The 22,074-nt window shown below is 42.8% G+C and overlaps 1 protein-coding gene and 1 pseudogene across 4 annotated transcripts in view; one reads left to right on the top strand and one right to left on the bottom strand.

Moving 5' to 3' along the window:
- The window catches only part of PIP4K2A (phosphatidylinositol-5-phosphate 4-kinase type 2 alpha), a 173,134-nt gene that overhangs the window by 99,296 nt on the left and 51,764 nt on the right, over nucleotides 1–22,074 (bottom strand). The window lies entirely within an intron of this gene.
- Nucleotides 11,120–11,188, top strand: LOC148163663 (U6 spliceosomal RNA; annotated as a pseudogene).

Below are 22,074 nucleotides of genomic sequence, written 5' to 3'. Positions count from 1 at the left end.
TGTTTTTAGTGTCAAAACCAGAATCCTGAGCTGCTACCACTCAGCCCGATGTGCTCTGGGCTGTGCAAACCTGCCCAGTCACACGGCCTCACACTCTCATAATTTAGGCTTTATGGCCTCAAGAGATACAGCCTTTCTCAGGCCCCAGGGCACATGGGGCACCGTAGTCTTTTCTTCCTTGTGCAGTCAGGCTCAATGGTTGGACGGAATCATCCAGGTGGTGCTCAAAGAAGCAACATGGAAACAAAATGCAAGAAGCATGAAGTGCACTTGGGCTGAGAGGTCACATGAGAGCCAGGCTCTGAGACAAGGCCAGAACTCAGGCCGTCACCACCAGGGCACCTGCAGGAACCAAGCACGCGTCACCATAAAGCCCCCCCAATCATGTTTATTCCACGTTTGGCCTTGATATACAGCAAGTCTCAGGATGGACAGTGCTCGCTGACTAAGATAGTCTTACAAATATACTTGGAAACTGACATTTCTGATTCACAGAATGATGCAAATGGATAATTTGAAAATAGGTATGAAGACAGTTCTGTATTGGATCTATAAATGAACACCACCTCTGGAAAATTTGACCTTTGGAGACCTTGTGCCTTGCAATTTGGCTGGCTTATTCTCTCATGACCTCTTCCTGAACAGCTCCTTTGACCAAGGCCTGTAGTGGAATTTATACTAATGATCCCCAGTGGGGCTCCAGGAGGGCCCATTCTGGATAATAATCTGCATCTTGAAGCAGCTTTCATCTTCCTGGTTGACTCAACTTGCTAAGAATAAACTAATATAATTCAAATAAAAAGCATTAGGTTTTGATTTAAAACACCCCTATATGATCTAAAATTAGGGCTGGGACTTCAGAAGCACATCATATTAAATGAACTCCCATTTGTCTCTACCATGCTATCTTTTTTTCTGTGAATAATCTCTTCTTTGTATCTTCTCATTAAGATTCTACATATGTAAGACCATGTTCTTTCGTTAATTTGACTTAAAACTTATAGCCCCTCTCAAAAACTCCTCTCTTCTTCTCTCCACAGAAAAAGTTTTTTTCTGATGTCCTGCCTTCAATTATCCTTAAAGTATGTCTTATTAAAAGTATTCCATATTTTTTTCAAAGATTTTAAGTAATCTCTACACCCGACGTGGGGCTCAAATTCACAACCCTGAGATCGTTTGCGCGCTCTACCGACTGAGCCAGCAAGGTGCCCCAAAAGTATTCCATACTTAAGCATAAAACCAGAAGGAAGGGGCAAGGAGTGTCCAACAACCGCTCATGTTCTTCCTTCCCTTTTCTTCTTTTCTGCTGTCTCTTGATCCCATCTAAACATTTTCCAAAATAAGTAGAAACGGTCTATTACTATTCATTCCCCCAGGGGCCAAGGATCAATTTTTAAAGGGAAAGGGAAAAAATGACTCTTCTACTGTTATTCTAAGTCCAATCACAAGAAATTCTCTGACACACTCTTTTGGCTTTTGTTTTAGAGGAATTCTGTAGGACCTTGAAGTTCAGTGAAGAAGGTCTTCACCTCTCCCAAGGTGCCTTGGGGTATCTATTACTGTTTTTCTAAAAGATTCTAAGTAGTACACCCAAGTAAGACTCTTTCTTGTAAGTATCCATATTTTAAAGTCACAGATCTCCAGCATTTGTTTAAAAATAAATAAAAGCTGGGGTGCCAGGGTGGCTCAGTCGGTTGAGCTCCTGACTCTTGATTTCGGCTCAGGTCATGACCTCAGGTTTGTGAGACTGAGCCCTGATGGGGCTCCGCACTCAGCACAGAGTCTGCCTGAGATTCTCTCTCTCTCTCTTTCTCTCCCCCCACTGCCCCATCCCCACTCGTGAAGGCTTGCTCATGAATGAATGAATGAATGAATGAACGCTGCGGCTAACAGGATAGTTAAGCTGGGAGGTGAATGAATATTCTCGAGGCCAAAGCCAAAACCACTAGCTCATACCGTCAACTGATGGCAGCAAAACCAAACTGATTTGATTATACTGATAGGAAAAACAATTAGTCATGGTCAAACCTGTGGTCAGGAGAGGGGGAAAATACTCAATACAGGGCACTCACCAAATCAAAGACATCAGAGAAAAAATGTAGAGCATGTAAATTAGTCGATAACAGATAATCCACTGAGGCCAAGAAGGAATACCTGAGTCACATTTAGGTAATTGTCGACTGTTAAAAAGCAAGCAAACCAAAAGGAAAAACCACAGCTCAGCTTACCAAAAACACCCTCCGTGACTCTTGTTTACTTTACACTTGAGAGAAATCAAAGGAAGTTTAAAAAGAATTAACATTTTAATTAATTGAGAGACACAAAATAAATGTATTTCTCTTAATTTCTCCATTCCAGAATCAGATTTAAGAGCTTTCTAAAACAAACAAGCCAAAAAAAGGTAGGTATATCCCCAACTGTTTTTCAGGTCCAACTGACTTGGAAATAAGCAGCAGGAAAAGAGTGGATAATAGACCCAAGAATATAAATGGGCAAGAACACAGAGTGTGCACCATCACAGGACAATACCCAACCCTAAAATTTCTTTAAAATTAGAGTACAATTTTTCACATCCCCAATTTTCCTAAGTGAGACCCCTGGGCAGACTGTTCACTACAGCTAAGAAGTAGCCATAGCTTAAAATTGAACGTCTTTTCAGTGATCTCTTCCCTTCAATAAGCATAAAAGGATTTTCATGAACACCAATAAAACTAAAAAGTTGTATTTAATTCATCGAAGCAGAAACGATTAGTCATGTAATGTCTTCATCTGCACAAATTCACAGTGCCTTCTTCAGAACACGCAGAACACGTGAAGGAAATCACTACGCTGAATTTCATCCAATTTCCAGCTGTATTTCAATTTTCGAACTTAATTAAAACTGGCAGTCTCACCAAGAAGATTCAAATTTCAATCAAATGGGTGTGTTGTCTTTTTTTTTTTTTAAGAAAAAGAAAAAGAAAAAGCAGGCTGTCCCAAGCAAAGGATTAACAGAGCTTTGATTAGAATTGAAAGCCATGAGTTAAACAGGTGTTTTGAATTACCACTTTTATTAAAACACAATCCTTTACATGAAGCTCACTGGATTTCTTATTAGTTCTAGAATATTGAAAGAAAGTGTTTGGCTCAAGACAACAGGGACTCATAAATTATGGAATGATGATGACAGTATTGCATCAGGGAAATTCACTCCTCAGTGTCTCCCTTGGTAGCACCAGGTATTTTAGAACCAAAAGAAATCTTGTCAACAAGCAAGTGCTCTTTCTACGCACACAGGAGCTCCCCCAGTGATGGGGTGGGGCAAGGCGAAATGAGAGAGGAGATCCATCCTATAGAAGTGTCATCTTGTTTACCGACCTGAAGTCTTTTTCTCAGGACTGACATGACGGTAGTTAAGGAACTGCAGAACCTGTTCGAAGGACAAAGGACCCGTGAGCGGATTATGCTGATGCTGTGTATGTAATAAGGCAGTGCTCCCAGCGACCTTGGCAACCACCTCGGGGATTTGCCTGCCCCCTTCATGGGGTTTTGCTGAAAAAGACAATTATGGGCACATCCTAATATTCAGGCTTCTTGGTAGATCCAATTTATTCACCTTCTTCTCATCCTGTGGGATAATGGAATCTAGACTCCAGTGAATGACACTAAGTTGCTTAAACATGGCTCAGTTTTGTATGCCCTAGTGCAAAGTGGAAATAGAGAAGCAGTTGTAGTTACATGAAAGAGGACAATATCGAATGTTCTATATAAACATATAGCAAGGATGTGCAGCCTAATGAGATCCAAGGGAAAATTATCAAGCAAAAAATCAACACACAGTTCTAAAAACCAGAAAGAAGATTTGGGGGGAAAAATATATATATATAATTTTATTCATATTCTATTTTGAAAACATCTTAATGACTCTATCTTATATAATCGAGTCTCATCAAATAAAGGAATGCAATATATGCTGAAAGCAGCAGTGTTTTTAATATTTATCATCATTAGTCTTATGGTAAATTTATTATATGCTCTGACAAATGATGCTGCAGACAGCAGTTTTAGACTTGGAGGGCACTCTGCAGACCACCTTATCTAGCCCCCTCATTTTATAAAAAGAAGAAACTGAGGCCCCAGGGCATTCATGGAGAAGGTGGTTAAGACCCCAGAGTTCTGACTACCCAGCAGAGGTCACTGCATTTACCCACAGCCCATGGGAAATGATCCTGAGCCTCCCAAGGCCACACTCTTCACTACAAATCTATAGACCAGAGTCTGTCTCAAAAAATGGATCCTCAGTCGATTACATTAAGGTGCTGACTTTGACATAAGAAGTGAATTCTGGTTTTCAAGAAACCTCACATTTACTCATCTAGTACATACTCAACCCTCTCTTTTGAATGCCCAGCTCACCACCCACATCACACCCCCCCCATACCTTTTAGCACAGGAGTAAGGACTCTACCAACTGTGACCCTGTTCTCTGGCCATCAGAGGACCCTACTCCTCACCATAACTGCCGACCGCAGCCCTAAGCACGGGCAGAGTCTTCTTTCCAGGGCTGGACTTGGGGCCTTCACGCTGGCCTCTCCACATGGCTCAGTGGCGAGGTATAAAGAAGCGAGGCAGTCAGATCCTCCCGACTTGGCCACAAGGAGGGAGAGGTGCTGACAGCAGCACAGATGAGAAACAGAGAGGTCCTGGCAGCGTCCGGAGCCCTGGCTCCCACCACGCTGTAGGGTTTGGCCCCAGAAGGCACCTTAGTGTCCTGAAGACAAAGAGCCTCTTTCTGCTCACCTGGAATGGGGTATAATACTTAATAACATAATTAACCCAAGTAAAACACTCCTCATGATCAGCTTCCCTGGGAAAACCAATAATCCTGGCAGTGCACAACACATCAACAAATAGAACTACCTTTGATGGCCAATTTTCTGGTAGGTATAAGAAAGAAAAAACTACTGTTTTCTGCAGGCTGGCTCTTTAGTCAAGAAGGACCCACTTCTGGAGATGTGATGTACTTGTCCCCAAATGCAGCTGTAGAAAGAGCCAAGGAGAGGGAAGAATAAAATTTTCTTGGATTTTTGACTATTCTTACTCTGAAAATAATTCAGATAGCCTGACACTGAGTTTTTATTCTTCCACCTCCCACAAAACAACTCAAATGAGTGTTAACAACTCGCATTTTGCTTCAGTTTTGCTTCTAGGTATCTTGTAGTCATCTCATAGATGGGGGGTTTAAGTACACCTACTTTTCTTACAAAGGGTCTTGGGCTCTGAGAGACAGGACGCAGATCCATTTGGATGGCAACAAATCAAGACCACCCTTACTTCTGTTGAGAGTAATTGTTTGGAATGCCATCTGTTTATCAGAGAGTAAAAGCTACACGATACACACTGAATTTCTAATTTAGGAGGGGCACTGTTTCTTCTCTTTTTGAACCTAAGCCGGGGTCAGTAGCCACAGTGGGGCTCCTAGAATCTCCAGGGAGGAAGAAGCATGTTCTCTTCATTCCCACCTGCAGATGCGAGTTAGCACTTAAGTAAAATGTTAAACACACTTAGTCAAGAAAGTCGAAGATTATCTAGTTAGATCATTCTCGAGGTAAGTCGGCTGATACATTCTTTTCTCTAATTACTGCCTTCTATGTACCTAGAATGAGAAGAGCTCCTACTCTTCTTACAGAAGAGGATCAGCAGGAAGAAAGAAAGAAAGAAAAGAAAAGAAAAGAAAGAGAGAGAGAGAAAGAAAGAAAGAAAAAAGAAAGAAAGAAAGAAAGAAAGAAAGAAAGAAAGAAAGAAAGAAAGAAAGAAAGAAAGAAAGAAAAAGGAAGGAAGGAAAGAAAAACAGGATGAAAGCTGACTAGCCTATCAACTCAGCTGACCCACAGATGTTTTCTCTCCCTAAAATAAACAATATTGTTTACTTACACTACAAAGTTTTTTCACACAAGGATTGAAACCCACTTTCTGAAAGACGCTTTAATGCTCTCAGGCAAAAGCAGAATAGGAAAAATGAGACCTCGTAACTCCTATTATCATTACTCCTGTCATTGTTCCTGAGCTGTAAGAAGCCTATTAAGAGGGTGCGTGTTTGCCCACATGCCATTCAGTAGCATGCCACAGAGAAGGAAAATCACCTTCTAAGTCTTTCCAGATAATTCGGTATCTAAATACTGTGTGGTGTGTGTGTGTGTGTGTGTGTGCGCGTGCGTGTGTGCGCGTGCGCGCGCGCTCCCGTGCGCATGCGTGTTGTTCCTGCTTTGTCTTCTAGTAGATGTGTCATTATTTTGTGAAAGGATTCTGGGATGGAGGGAGACGCAGATACACAGATAAGAAAATGTAAGAAGCACCAGGATGCATGAGCTGGAGATGAACACACGCTCCTGGGATTCGGTGGTGGCAGTGCCCCACCTCCAACCCCACCTGAGACCCAACTTGTCCACACAATGAGAAAGATACCAACATACCAAAAACTGACAATAATCCCTTCAACCGTGTGCCTTCAACTGAACGGGAGGAAACAAGTGGCCGGTGCGATGTTTGGCCGGGAACGCCTCTCCCCACAACCAGTCGTGTCATCTTTGCTCCAAGAAACAGGAACTGCCCCTGAGAGGTTGCAGAGGACAAGACTGGAGACTTTGTGCACATTGGGGCCACTGAGGAAGCTGGCAAATGAAGCCACAGTAAGCGACCCAATGAAAATATGCTACTGACAACAAGTAGATGCAAAGTGACCCTCTGGGATTCCATGCAGTAAAATCTCCAGTGAGTGGCGGGAGAATTCGGCCTCAGCCTGGAAGCAGAGGGCTGAGAACAACAAAACAAAAACAATGCGTGAAAAGAGAGAACTATGTTTCAAGAAAAGCATTTAGAAGATAAACATAAAATATCGAGGAGAACACCTCAAGCCCTACCTTTCCTCACTGTGAGCCTCCCTTATCGAAAAACCCTCCTGAGTCCTGTCGGACGTCGGCCCATCCCGCAAGGCTGTTCAGATGGGGTCTCTTCCCTCCTCCAGGCCCGCCTGGGTTATTTGGGTTATTCCAGGCCTGACTGATCTTCCTTCTAGTCTCTGGGCCTCTCCCGGACGACATTTAACAGATCATTCAGTGTGTTTATATGTCTAGTTTTCTCTTTCTTTCTGCAAGGTTGTATCTTAAAATACACTAAATTAAAAAAAAAAGGTACTAAATGAGTTATTATGTATAGAAAATATTCAGACAAAAAAAAACTAGCACTCCTTTAAAATGAGGGACAAAGCTGCGTAACACATTCTGTTAATGCTCGGTTAGCCGGCATTCCCTTGGCCCTCGGGTTATTACTGTATCAAAGAAGAGGAAAAGTAATGTCAAGGAAATTTCTTCCCTGGAACAGCTTCTTTTCATTATTCCACTTATTCAAATTTTTATGAATGTCTTTGAAAATCTTGAACCACTTGTTCCAGACAATGAGCTTTCTGCCTCTTCTAAGTATTCTCCCTCAGACTGAAAAACAATCATTAATATTTGACTCTGTCCTGTAATTTCCAACATCCCTGACTCTTCTAAGAGGGGACCCTGAAACACTTTTTTTTTTATGTAGCTTATCTCCAGGAAGAACAGGAAACTGATTTACCGCAATCAAATATTAAAAAAAGAAAAAAATCCCCTTGCTCTTGTGGTCTCAAACAAGAGTGTTTTCTTCACACGCTTCAAGGCAACAAATATAACTGAATGTAACTATTTAAAACATATCCCAAGCCTAACGAGCAAGAAGTGGCTTTGCCAGACCACAATGTCTTTGGGGGATCGATCTGCCCAATAAAGACTGGAGACTATACACATTCCTGAAACTGAAAAGCACAGAGATGTTTGTGATCCTCAGAACATAGCCCAAAGACATTTGCTTGGGAGCAGTAAGCACATTCTGGAGACCAATATCTGGCCGTGAAAAATTATCATCTAACTTCCCTCAGAATCTCATTGTTACAAGTCAGAAGGCCCCTATAAAAATAAGTCACTTGTTCTAGGCATTGCAATATATTTCCATTTATAGTTCTAATTGGAGTTTAGCTATATGTCACTCAATTTTTCAGAAAAAGAATTTCTCCAGAAATTCTTGCAGATGTACGATGGGGCATGCATTTGTTTAATGGAGTCTCTGGAAGGCGTTGCCAAATTTTAAACGTCCCATCATGCATTTATTCACCAGCTATCAAGCAACTTATGAATAATTTAACATTTTCCCGTATCTCACTATCAGATGGGTCTATAATAATGTCTCTTAAGTTTCTTCCTCCTTGGGCTATAATTGTTTTATTAAAAAAAAAAAGAAGTTATGAAGTTCCCATTTCTAAAACATTAAATTGGCTATCAAATAAATTATCATCCACATAAGAAGGGCAGAGTGACAGGAGTCCCTGTTGAATGTTAAGAGCACACCCTGAGCCAAAACACTCACCCAACTGACATTTCTTTTCTACCCGAGTACCGTGTCGCGTCTGGTACGGGGCACTGTGCCTGGCCCCTGCATTAGAAGGAAACCCGCCCCTTGTCCTCCCGGAGTTGATAACATGGCTGGAAGGTGATGCAGCACGCAATCTTGAAAGCGTGGGAATGGGACATAAAGAATGTACGTGGGGGCCAAGGCTTAACCTAAGCACACTGACCTGCTCACCTCCAGGGTATGAACGTGTACCCGAGCGTCACGCCAGGGACAGGTCCACCGCTACACAACAGAACAAATTAACCAGGTAGGAGGAACAAAACGTGACCACCGCAGACCCCTTGGCCACTAACACAGTGCAGGAAGGAAGACTGGCCCTAGACAAACACGCTGAAGTAGACTGATTTCTCCAGCAAATCACCACCAGCCTTAGGTCTTTTCTCTTTCCTTAATGCTACCACCATTCATAACGCCCTCCTCTCCCACCTGATCATACAAGGTCCCCTGCATCTGCCACAGCCCAGCAGGGGTGCCCGCAGCCTGGTTATTTGTTATCTGTTCCTTTTCATCCCCCAGCCTCATTTGTCTATAAACTCTGTGGGGACAGAGGCTCATTTTTCACCCCAGGATCCATCCATGGGATTTGGCTTAATAAACATTTGTCAACTAGCATGCTATCACACTGGCCCCAAACTTTCCCCCCATCCAAAGTGGCCTGCCCTATTCCCCACTCCCTCGGGGACTTCTCAGGTGACGAATGATCTGAAGAGCCATCGGAGGGATTTGCTCGTGGATGGAACTGTTCTGCTGCCGGGTCACCTACTCTTTTTTAGCCTCAGTTCCCCCGACTACAACAGACATTGGAACCTGTGCCCTGCGCACCTCACCGTGCAATATCGATGCACCACTGTAGGGGAGGAAAGCTTTCCCCTCTTCCCCTCTAGGTTCTTTGGCTGGCCTAATAATTAAATTGACATGAGACAGATTAACAGGAGGGGAAAAAATGTAATTTTGTACATATGGGAGCTCACAGAAATATGAGACTCAAAGGAGGGATCAAAGCAGGCAGCTTTTACACCTTTTAGACAGAGAATTATTTGTGAAGATTTGGCAAAGGGTCTTGGTCTTGGGATAACGAATTAATGAAGAAGTAACAGGATTTGTTTATACAGCCTTCTCAGCCCTGAATTCCCCATCTCTGGCCATAAGGATGCCTTCTCCTTTTACCCTCCAGGTATGGGAAGGATACCCTTCCCATGGAGAATTCATTTTCTGCTTTCAGAGGGGCAGAGTGTCCTTCTTGCAGGGGCTGTCTCTTAAGTAATTTTGATGCAAAATCAGATGCAAAAGTGGCATATTTTGGAGTGGCCTGTCCATCACTAGATAAATGTGAGGTCATATTTTAGTTAGATTTTGTTAATAATCTGGATTTCTGGTCCAAAAGTCCAGTTTCTCATGTAGGTATCACTCATGGTATGTCATGGTATGTCAGTTAATATAACAGTAATAAATTCATTCTTTATTTTAAATAAACTTTTCCAGGCATGGTCTAGCTATTAGCAGAACTAGACACATGAACCAATCTCTACAGTTTTTAGAAGTGGTCTATTTTCGAAAATAAAAATATTCCCCTTTGAACCTGATGGTGAGTTTCCTCTTTTGGGGAAATACACGGATTTTACTTGAATTTGTTTTTCTACCCTCTCCTGGCTTCTCCTGCTCTAGACACATCTACATGTCCATGGTGGAGGGCTCGGGCCCTCTCACGCCACGTCTTCCCCCACATCACAGGGTTCCACAGCCCAACTCACGCCTTCCCTCTGAGCTCCAAACCTCTGTTCCCTGTGGCTTTCTTGACATCTCCACGTAGATGGCTCAGAAGCACTCACTGCCCAGTTAATTATGCCTGAAACCTGGGAATTTTATTCTTTCTCTCACTCCCCACACCCAATCACTCCCTAGGTCCTGGACAGTCTACATCCTAGATCTGCGTGCAGGTCTCTGGTTTCTCTCCAGGGCCGCTGGTACCATGTGCGTGGGCATGCGGGTTCCCCCAACCCCCCACCCTGTCTCCCACACTGGCTCTTAACTGGTCTCCTGGCTTTCTCTCCTTCCTTCCTCCAAGCCACTCTCCCAACTGTGGCTGCTGGGATGGTGTGAAAACACTCACCCACTAATCACTCTCATACTCAAAGGATTGCTTCTGATCGCTTTTAGGAAAAAAAATCCTTTACTTCACAGCCCTGCCGGACCAGACCCTACCCAACTCACCTCTCGCTCGCTCACACCCGCCTTCTCTCCTTGTTCCAATGAGCTTCAGGCCTCACTCAGACTTCCTCCACCTGGGGTTCTCTTTCCCACTCCACTTCCTGCTGCCCCGGCAAACTCACCTCTGCCCTCGGCGTAAATGCTTTTTCCTGACAGGCCTTTCTAGCACCCACCCCCATCTCCAGTTTGGATTAAGTCCCCTTGTTGTTGGCCTCTACGCATCGTGTACCTGTCCTTTCCAGGCTCATCACGATGGACGGCATGGCTACCTGTGCCATGGCTTTAGTGCCGCTCCCCCGCCAACAGGCCACGAGAGCAGTCACCCCGGGGGGCCTGTAAAGGCACAACAAAGCACGTGCCCTGGCGAGCACCCATTCCCCGTCTGCGCCTCCCTTCTGTGGGGTCCTGTACTGGTGAGGTTGGAGGCGAAAGATCACGTTTCTCATACAGAGATTAGCATGGCCCCCCGCACAAGGATGACACGCAAATTCGTGAAGCATTCCGTATTCATGAATGAACGAATTAAAATAAATTAAAATAAAATAAAATAAAAATTACATTTCTCAAACTTCCTTGCCAGTAGCCACCAAGAGGTAAAATCAGTCCTACCCTCCAGCTCAACCTAACGCTGCCTCTTCAGCATTCCGGAAAGACGCTTTGAGTCACTATGAACACCCACTAATACATTTAATTCCTTATTATCTGTACCAGCTTCAGGAGCTTCTGTGTTCTGTAATTGAACCCTGACTCAGACAGTGCTCCATACGGGTTGAGTGACCACTTAATATTCATAAACAAGTTTCTAAACTACACACATGACCATTTTTAACCATGCACTTTAGTCTTACAGACCACTGAACTGGGATATTTTGTGGGGTGATTCCTTTTGCAAAGCAATGTCTTCAGAGTTATCAACACTGTGGTTATATTTTATGTAAGAAAGAATTCAAATCAGCTTAAATATCTATGGTGAAAGTCATCAAGCATATTATTTTGAGTTGAAGGTTACATTTGCTTTTGAGATCATCAAACATGCATTAAACTAAAAACTAAAGAAGTCTTCCACTGTGTGATAAATTCAGTCTTATAACTCAGTTGTACTTAGTATATGCAACACAGAGAATGGAAATTGGTATTTGTTCCACAAACAACATACAAATAATTCTCGATTAAAAATGCTACTCCTTGTTCTACATCAATACTGAGGGTCTTTGAAATGTTTATGAGAAAGGACCATCCCTGAGGGTAGGAACCAGTCAGTTAAGTTCAGGGCCACTCCAAGGACAGCTCTGTGAAGGAAAATACAATTGTAAAGAACAGATAAGGAAGAATGAATGGAAAAGGAGGAAAGGCCTCCCCTCTTGCCTCAGATATGGGGGAGGGGGGGGTGGGAGAAAAGGAAATGCAGGCAGGCAGATTATGTTCTGCAAAGCAGAGCTACTTCCTACCCTGTTCTCCCCACCCTGGCATATTGAGGGATCCCCTGAGACTCTTGAGCCATGCTGATGAAAAAATTCACTCTCAAACTTCCAATTCTTTTTGTCTCCTCTGCACAGGCCAGTTTCACTGGGGAAGTGAACTGTAGAGCTTGGGCAGGTTAACAGGTTCCATCCACCCATTTTCATCTGTCTCTTACCGCCTTGACTGAGCAGACACACACGGCGTACTGGCCGTGAGACAAACAGAAGAGGAAGACAGTTCCTGCCCATAAGCTGCTTAGAACCTGGTGGTTAAAGAGCTGCTGGGGGTAAATCTGCACAGCACAGTGGACACCTCCTCTGTGGGCTTGAAGAATCATGCTGAGACTTCCTTATTTGCTCTATCAATCCGACACCCTGGAAGTTAGTGGAGGCTCTGGTAAAGGTCTGCAATCTGAATAACGGACAATCTGTAGGTCAGTAGTAATGCCAAAACGAAACAGCTGTACCCTCTGCAGTGACCACAGATTTTGTAAAGGGTGGGTTCTGGGTGAGCGCAGCAACGTGTCTGCTTGCTACAGGGCATGGGTTTAATAAGGCAGAAGAAAGGAAACCCCAGTGAGGGATTCCGGATGGTAAATGACTTTCTGCTGGGTACAGATGCCCAAGGCCATTCAGATTTCCAATTTCATTTTGGAAAACAGATGTTTCAGTAAATTTTTCAGGAAAATTTAATATCATGATTATTTCCAGAAATGCTATGAAAACGGTCCTGAAGGATGAATTATTTTATTTCCTCAAGGTCAGTCGGTCGGGTGGTCACTCAGCACTTATTGAACTTCTCCTAGGAGAAAAATCAACTACTAAGAAAATGGAAACACAGTTCTTACTTTCCCCAAACTTACAGTGTATGGGAGGGGGGTGGGTAGACACAGAGATATTTAACAGTGGACAAGTGATTCAAACCGAAGGATGAAAAATTACAAACCGGAGGATCCCATTAACAACCCGACCTGAGAAAGGCGTTCCAGACATGGGCTAGTGATTTCAGAATCTAAAGGTGGTGGGAGGGTAGGTCGTTAACTAGATGGAACAGTACTAGTTTAGTTGTCTCTGAGACGCAGAGTCTTCAAAGAAAGGTAAGTTTTAAAGAGATGCAAGGATGGTCAACCATGTAATTCCCAACAGAGGGTCTGGTCCTACTGCTGGGGAGGGTCAACACTCCTAAAAGTTTGCAGCAAGAGGCACCATAAGGAGGGTCCTGATCTGGAGCCACGAGACCTGGTTATGTAATTCCAGGCAGGTTAAACCCTCCGAGCCTCTTGTCACACTTTGAAACAGGGATTTTAATACCATTCGGGTACAGCACAAGGTATCAAATGAGACATGTAGAGTCCTTTGAAAACTATGAAAGGTTTGCCTGTGAAATTTCAAGTTAAAGGCAAAGAGGAAGACAATGGCAAGTGTAGGCCTGGAGCTCTGCCCAAGGAAATGCAGGAGAAAGAAATTCATGGACCAAGGAAATAGTACCTCACAGGAGGTGGCGGGAGATGGGGTGCTCATAGGACAGGCTGATGGAGGTCCTGGAGTAATGGAAAAATACAATTTGGCCTAACACCAAGGAGGGAGGGTTCCGTAGATGTTTAAGGAAAGATAAGTTTTTAAACCAATGGGCAGCACTACTGGATATTTACCCAAAGAATATGAAAACATTAATTTGAAGGGATATGTGCACCCTCTGTTTGTTGCAGCATTATTTGTAATAGCCAAGTTAAGGAAGCTACCTAAGTATCTACCAATAGATGAATGGATAAAGAAGACATGATGTGTGTATATATGTGTGTGTGTGTGTGTGTGTGTGTATACACACACACACACACACACAATGGAATATTATTTGGTTATGAAAAAGAATGAAATCTTGCCCTTTGCAATGGCATGGATGGAGCTAGAGAGTAATATGCAAAGTGAAATAAGCCAGTCAGAGAAAGACAAATACCATATGATTTTACTCATATGTGGAATTTAAGAAGCAAAACAAACAAGCAAAGGAGAAAAAGAGACAAACCGAAGAACAGACTCTTAACTATAGAGAACAAACGGATGGTTGCCAGAAGGGAGGTGGGGGGTAGGAGGGAATGGGTGAAACAGGTGAATGGGATTAAGGGTACACTTCTCTTGATGAGCACAGAATAATATTTGGAAGTGAATCACTATATTGCACACCTGAAACAAATTTAGCACTGGAATTAGACTGGAAGGGTGCAGGCGGTACAAAGTTCTGTTATCACTATTCCTGTGCCTATAGACATGGGCGGTGTCTTCTGGGCTGTAGTCGTTGGAAGGGCTGACCCCACTGTCCGCCTCTTCTGACTCTCGGAACTGTGGTAACTTGTGTTCTGCCTCTGCAGAAGTCTGATGCCTCATGTTTCAAACGCTGTCTCTTGATTGAGCCGGTGCACAGCTGTGTGGTCTTTTTTATTTGTTTTGAAAATAAAGGTAAGCCTAGAGAACAGAGGCAACCACGTTATCATTTTGATGTATTTCTTTCTAGGCTTTTAGGTTCCAAGTAGTTTGCAGATGACTGAGCTCATACAGTAAACCATACTGCAGCCTAGTTTTTCTCATTTAAGAATTCTTCAAAATATTTTCACGAGGAGGCGCTCAATAACTATTGAACTGCAAACATGATTACATGGCTAGAAAATACTCTAACGTGTCTCTACTGTGATTCGTCTTTTTTTTTTTTAATGTTTTTGAACCACTCCTCAGTGTTTCATTACCTCCATGATTGGTTCAGGTACAAAGTTTAATTTTTTGATTCCCGTATCAGGTTAAGGGCTACATCTTTTATGTGTTGTTGGATCCTTCTTCCATGAGAGACTAACAAAGGAATGGACACCATCAATTCGGACAACATTAGCATCACTGCCATCAGCCTCATTAGCATCTTGGGAGAATCAAACCAAGAATCGTACTCATCCTGAAGGGCCAAGTTCACAACCATCCGCTCTATGAAGCTTTAATGCCCCAGCCACTCCAGCCCTCACTTAGGTCCTCTCGACTCCAACGGCTCATTCAATGAAATAATTATATAATCACCAATCATTTAATGGAGATTTTTTTTTTCTCTTGGATTGGTCCTGTCTTCCTGTAATGGACACACCCGTTGCTCTTGCTGCTTGGCTTCTATTCAGCTCCTTCTGGTAACAGTGTCCTGTGTTCCTACCTGGGAAACCAGCCCCTCTCTGATTCTGAGCCCAGCTCCAGACATGGAACATGTCAACTGTGCCTTTCTTTTTTTTTTTTTTTTTAAGATTTTATTTGAGAGAGAGAGAATGAGAGACAGAGAGCACGAGAGGGAAGAGGGCCAGAGGGAGAAGCAGACTCCCCGCTGAGCGGGGAGCCCGATGCGGGACTCGATCCCAGGACTCCAGGATCATGACCTGAGCCGAAGGCAGTCGCCCAACCAACTGAGCCACCCAGGCGCCCCAACTGTGCCTTTCTTAAGAAATAATCACTTTCCATTGCTTTAGGAACAAACGCATGACCCAATATGGTCCAAGACTTTTATTCAAACCATTAGGGGAAGAGACATTTTCCTGCTGGACTCAATGATGAAAGTAGAGCTGGGGCAGTGGGGCCATCTTGCTGCCATATGGTAGAGCCAAGATAAATAGAAAGAACCAGGTAGTGGTAAACTTATCTGTGAGTCTCTAGCCCAAACTATGTCTGAATTTTTGGATACATGGGTCAGTAAGTTCCATTCTTGATTAACCCAGCCCGAGTTTATTTTCTGTCACTTGAAAAATCAATCTAAAAAATAGGGCCCTGAATGATTTGCCAATTAGATTTTAAACTCCCTGAGCCTGATTAAGTATCCTCTGGTTCCCAATTGTACCAAGAACAGTGTTCAATGATTAACGTACATCTTGGGTCCAGGGCCATGGTTTCTTTTGCTTTGTATCTGTCCCAACACCTAAGCTTGTGATGGACACGTCAAACATGTTTGTTGCTTGAAGTTAGGTCCACAAATGGAATAAGACACTCTCATAAGCATCAGCCCCATCACAGCCTATTTATTGGTGGAGACAAGGCTGTTGGCAAAGCAGTGCTTCCTGCCCTCTGAATATCCCTTCAACAGCCAAGTAGAATTGCTGGGAATAATCCCAAATCACTTAGGGAAATGAGTGATTCTTATGAACAAAGAGCCAGTCTTCTGTCAATACCTCCAAATTTCAAGGAGACTTAATATTTGCCTTTTCAAGGAACGTAAGTTTTATTTTTTCCTTGTGTGGGTTTGTAGCAACTCCTCCAAGAGCAATTTCAGATTTTTCTCTTCACCTGAAGGATCTCCAAGAGGATGGCTTTAATCTCCACACTCCAAAACAAAGGAAAGGACTTGTGTGGTTGAATGAAAGACTATTTTGGTCCCCCCCAAAAAGCAAAAAATAAAAACAAACTCCAAAAAGCAAACCTAAAACGAATTTAGATTCCACAGTGGTAAATGTTAAAAGGGTCTTTGTTCTTTTTCTTTTTAAAATTGTGGTATGAACTACTTAACATGATAGCTACCCACAACACATTTTTAAATGTACAACATGGTATTGTTAATACGGGTACAATGTTGCACAGCAGGTCTCTAGAACGGAATCATCCTTGCTCTTGTTCTTCACATAAGTGTCATCTAAAAGAATGTGCCCACCAAAGAAAACAAAAAGACCTGATGACACAGCCTGAATTTGGGGAATGTGTTCTCTATCACATGTGACTCTTTGAAAGGCAGGTTAGCATAACTGGCCTGTCCATCTGAAAAGCTTAAAGCCCAGGCATGGGATGAGAGAGAATAAGTGGGAATATTGTTAGTAATGTGACTTTTAAAATGGGTGCAATCATGTGAAATTTCAAATCCAGTATGGACTTACTAATGAGACCTACCTAGTTTTTTGGGGCTACAACCCTAGTGAGGTCACCACTACGGACCACATACAGAAATATGTGGTGTCAGAAATCAGGAAAAGAAAAGTGTAATTCTTTTCTAAGGAATCGGCAATGAATAAAATGCAAAAATGCTTTCCTCACCACAGAGGGAAATGGTTTTCCATACACTTCTTTTGTTGATCTTTTCAAAATTAGACTTTCAAGGGTTTGCTCTACTTTAGGGGGAAGCAAAATGTCATGCCACAATATAAATCATTTTAGAGAAATATTGCCAATTAGAAAATGTAAGTTATTAAAAAACAAAAAACAAAACAAAACAAAACAAAAAAACTCAAGAGTGTTGAATGTGACATAAACTGCAACAGATGAGATTTATTCCTCGAAAGAATTGCAACACTTTGCAACATAATACTAACTTTAACGCTTGAACCAAATGCACTGGTGGAGAAATGGACCACGGTACATTAATGTTTCATATACATACATATATATATATATATATATATATATATATAGGAATCTGAGAACTTTAAAAAAAATACATGTTAAAGTGACACAAATACGATAAAAAGAAAAGTAGGAAGGATAATTGGTTTAAACTACTGAAAGGTCAAACTATAGTGACACAGTGGAAAATAACACAAATTCAAGAACCACAAGTAGAAGAAATTCCATACCTGTTTAAAAACAACAACAAAACTTAAACAAGAAGCTTCTTTGACTAGATTTTTACCAAATCTCCTCTATCTCATCAACCCACTGGGATTATACAGTTGATATATGGCAAAAGATCCCACAGGAATGAGAATGAGGATGTCCTTCTTTTTAATTAACTCTAAGCTGCTACCCTAAACCCTGTAATATCCCAGGCATTTTACATATATTATCTCATAAAGTCTGCAGAACAAGTCCATTTGATATGAATTTTTTATACCCATTTTAAAGAAGAGAAAACTGAGTTCAGAAAAGTTGAATCACCCCCACCAGATTATAGTTTATCCCACAACAAAATCCATAGCTTTTCCTGTCCTCCTGGGAAGAGCTCCATAATGCCTCTTAGCAGATTTCCAGGCCCCTACAAGTTGCCTGGGGCCGCTCAGCACTGTGGATTGTGCACCAACTGGAAGCCAGGAGATCTGCAGTCGGCCTGCTGGCCAAACTACCGTCCTGTGGCTTCAGCTCAGGAGCTGGTTAGATTGTGTGGGTCCTGGCGCCTTCTGGTTCTAACGGCTGAAGCTGATTTGAAAAATACAGCTTTAATCGGGCTTCAGGGATTGTCTTTTTCTATTCCTAAGCATACAGTGTTCAATATACTCATAATACCTGTTAGAAATGATTCAATTACCATGAGGACCAGCTGGACAAGAGACCTTCGTTTAATAGCCATAAAGGATGGCTCTATTGGGGATCTCTTTTAGAGGCCGTCTTCGGGGTGATAAGACTGTGGTAGAGTTTGGTTATCTTTAGTGTGGCTTAATGTCACAAGTCTTAGGAAGCTTTCCCTACCCGCCCACACACCCCCACCCACAGCAGAACTCTGTCCCTCCCAGATGCAAAGTACAGACATTGTGTCCTTCACGCACCACACAAGCTTTGATGATTGTTTCCATGACTTTCTGCTTCGCTGGACATGAGTTCCTTGAGGCATGAACGCCATCCTAACTTATCCCTATATCCCCAGCACTTACTGCTTGCTACAATGCTGGGCACATGATCAGAGTTTAACACATTTTTATCTGAACACTGAATTCTCTTTCTTTTAAAAGGCAAGTAGGAAGGCAGACAAGAGAAAAGAATCCAGGTGATCTATGTACTTTATGACTCACAGGATCCCATTAAACACATACCAAGTTCATGCCTATCTCATTTTACACAAAGGACCTGTTCCTAAAAGATAAGGAGAACTAGAAATTGATTCATCTTGCTAATAATTTCTAAGATTCTTAATCTCAATTTCAAATGAGGCAATTCTTTACATTTCACTTTAATAATCTGTACATCTGCCATCTCCTGACAACAACCAATACTTAAATACACTAGAGAGCCTCTATAACCCAAGAATTTTGCAAGATGTTTTTAAAGGAAAAAATGTAAAGGGGGGGCAAAAAATTGTAAAAAATATAAATAAAGAGAAAAATATGTCCTGGAACCTGAACACCACCCCAGTCTACACCATTAAAGACTTGAGTGTTTTAACTTAGACCGTTTTTTTTTATCCTTACAGTTGCAAACCACAACATTACAAAATTATTTATCTGCAAGCAACTGAAATTAATCAGATGGAGCTTTCCTATGAAAGATACATATTTATCCTCCAATTCACCTGTTTTGCTGTTTTGTTTTGTTTTGTTTTGTTTCGTTTTGTTTTTTAAGGAGCACCTGGGTGGCTCAGTTGGTTTTGGCTCAGGTAGTGACCTCAGGGTCTCACGAGATCCAGCTGCTTCCTGCGCTGTGCTCAGCGGGAAGTCGGCTTCCCCTCTCTCTTCTCCCTCTGTCCGTCACCCCTCTCATGCACTCCCTCTCTCCCCCCTCAAAAAAATAAATCTTTAAAAAATAAAATAAAAATACAGTAGGCTCCATGCCCAACATGGGGCTTGAACCCCCGACCTAAGATCAGGAGTTGCATGCTCTAATGATTGAGCCAGTCTGGTGCCCCTCATCTTAGTTTTAGTTCAGACCTGTGTCTATTAAGCTATACTGAAATGTATGAATGCTTTTAATGAGAACAAAGACAGGAAACATCACGCGTCCTGAAATCAGGCCACAAGGCCCTGTCCCCAAGGTGGGGCCAGTCAAGAAGGCTTCAAGAAGGGGGCCATTTTAAACTGAGTTCCAAAGGAAAGAGGGAGCAGACTACAGGGGTAGCATTTCCTACAAATGCGAGAGCAAAGCAGTGTGCCTGGACAGCAAAGGGATTCCCTGCCAGACACGGGAAATCCCACCATCAGGATAATGACGTCACCATCGGACAGAAGCTCAAGGCTCACAGAAAGCCCTCAAGCCTCTGGGTCTTTCCCTCTCCCAGCTGCTCCCTTCAGGTTTGCAAGCGGTCAGCCCACTGCCACTCACGTTCTACAGCACCTTCCCACCTTGTTCCAACTGTGTGGTTTAGGTGCATGTGTGCCTTTAAATTAAACCATAAGCTCTTCCAGGGCAAGAACCTTGCCTGATGTTCTTGCCCTTCCCTGACACCTGGTAAACATAGTAGGTACCCAATAAATGCTGAGTGAATCAATCAATAAGTGAACATATTATTTCCAGTGGCGCCTGGGTGGCTCAGTCGGTTAAGCCATCGACTCTTGATTTCTATCAGGTCATGGCCTCAGGATCCTGGGATCCAGCTCCACATCCAGCTCTGTCCTCTGCAGGGAGTCTGCATGAGGATTCTCTCTCTCTCAGCCTCTGCCCCTTCCCCCACATGCACACAAGCTCTGTCTAAAATAAATAAATCTTTTTTAAAAAACAAAAAATAAAGTGAATATATTATTTTCAGTGTTTCAGAGCAGGGGGTTACAGATACCGGACACAGATCCTAGGGCCGAGGACCAGACAGAAGAGGCTGGAAATGAGAAAACCACCCACAGGAGGAAAAACATAGGCAAACACCGGTGGAAATTAGTAAAGAGAATGGGATGTGGAAAGAACCCGGTGACATTCAGGGGCCAAAATGGCTCTCCCAGCTTGTGAGAATAAAAACTCCTTCACCAGTAGAAACGGCCTCTTTGACAGTTTACTGTGATTCCAACTCTGGAAAGCTGGGTGCAAGGACAACAAGAGGACAACTCAAGTAAGGACCCGCCACTCACACTGCAGGAAGCAGAGAGGACAAGCTCTCTATCTAGTCTCCACCCTCAATGTTGGGTTTTGCACGCTCCTTCTTTCCTATACTCGCCTCTCTGCTATTCCACTGCATTTTCATTTTTAAAGACAGATTACAATTGTTTAATCCAGGTATCTGCATTTTCTTATCAGACTGCATTTGTCCAGCAGTTCTCTCTTCTGTCTTTCCACACTCCAAAATCCTTTCCTTCTCCCCTTTCCTAAGTATAATTCAAAGAACCAACAGCCTTTTGTAAGATCAGAAGAGTTTTTCCCTCTGGTTTGGGTCGACCATTTCAGTGAGATTCTGCTGAACGCTGAAGAGGATTTCTGAAATGTTATGCTGTGAGGTTTCCAGAAGGCAACCTCGATTTGATACTGGTGAGCATGCCAGGAGATGTGACTGAAAACATTCTGCACATAATTAAGGACTCTTGTGTTCGGTGTTCAGCTTTGTCCTTTCATATGCAGGGCACATCGCGGTTCATCTGCGGGAAGTACACTCCTGAGTTAGATTAAAAGCTCATTTGACAAGATGTGAAGTCATGTAAAAGGATCCTTTAGCCTGATGACCGCTCAAATGGCTTAGAAATGCACAGGCCCTGGCCAGGAAATGGAGAAATTACATTAACAGAGTGTATCTGGACACAGGGAGGTGGAGAAATGGCTAAAAGCCAATGGTGAGAACATCTAAATACAAATTGTCCCCATTAAATCTGACCACCTGACCAAAATAGGAATCTGTAAGGCTGGGCTTAGAGCAGAGGCGTACATCTAGGTGGGTCTGGGACAGGCCGTGCAGCCCATGTGCAATCCTGCAACATCCAGAATATGTTGGCCCAGAATAAGGAGAAAGGGGAAGCAGTCAGTAACCCCCCAAATTCTGGGATCAGCCTGGAATTAGGATGTATATTCTCCTCATCCTACCAACAATGTGGTGACCACTGGCAGATCAACTCTTGGAGCTTCGTGTCAGTGGTACCTTGAGAGGATCCTGGCAATTCTCACTGGATTTAAATCCTTGGCTTTCTAATTAACCTGTGTCATCTCAAACCTTTCTAAAGCTATATCCTTTTCAAAAAAGGTCTGTTTCTTGTGACTGGAACACAATAGTAGGTGTTTAATATCGATTTGCTAAATTAGTAAATAAAGGAATACTTAACTGAAAAAACATGCAAAGAGCTGGCACAAATGGTGCTTAATAAATGTTCACTACTTT

This window comes from Eumetopias jubatus, unplaced genomic scaffold (genome assembly GCF_037043125.1).
Source record: "Eumetopias jubatus isolate StellerSeaLion01/CBP00866 unplaced genomic scaffold, mEumJub1_p1.0 scaffold_8, whole genome shotgun sequence".
In the NCBI taxonomy this organism is placed as follows: Eukaryota; Metazoa; Chordata; class Mammalia; order Carnivora; family Otariidae; genus Eumetopias; species Eumetopias jubatus.
This window is presented reverse-complemented; position numbering and strand designations above follow the sequence as displayed.